A 492-nucleotide genomic window follows, 5' to 3' on the forward strand; every position below is an offset into this window, starting at 1 on the left:
TGTTAATAGCGCGTTTCTTTGGGATACTAAATCTTGTTTCATCGAAAATTTAATTCGGATTTAACGACATACGCGTGACTGGAAGTCCTTAATGTGATTTTGTCGTCGCGACGAGAACCCAATGAAGGGTCGCGTGAATCGAGATAATTAGATCGGTACGACATTTCCTGCAAGTTTAATAGCATTCTTTCGTGAAGTGCGTGTCTTATGGTTCGTTGCAATTTTAATGACGGATTGAGTGCGCAAGAGTGCCGCACATGAAAACCAAAGTTGCCGAGCTCTATGGTTAATAATTTATGCTGGCGAGTTGTTGATCCAGAGTGCGCGTTTCTAGCAAGCAAAGCAGATGCTTACAATAATTTGTAAGTTGGCAGGAAAGTAACTATTATATATATGTATATTCATTATTATAGCAATTCATAAATTTTTAATGTATCTACTCTGTGTATTAAGGAGGTTGCCTGATTTGGAGCGCAAAGAATTAATTTTTTT

Source organism: Trachymyrmex septentrionalis, unplaced genomic scaffold (genome assembly GCF_001594115.1).
Source record: "Trachymyrmex septentrionalis isolate Tsep2-gDNA-1 unplaced genomic scaffold, Tsep1.0 scaffold6, whole genome shotgun sequence".
NCBI classification, from domain to species: Eukaryota; Metazoa; Arthropoda; class Insecta; order Hymenoptera; family Formicidae; genus Trachymyrmex; species Trachymyrmex septentrionalis.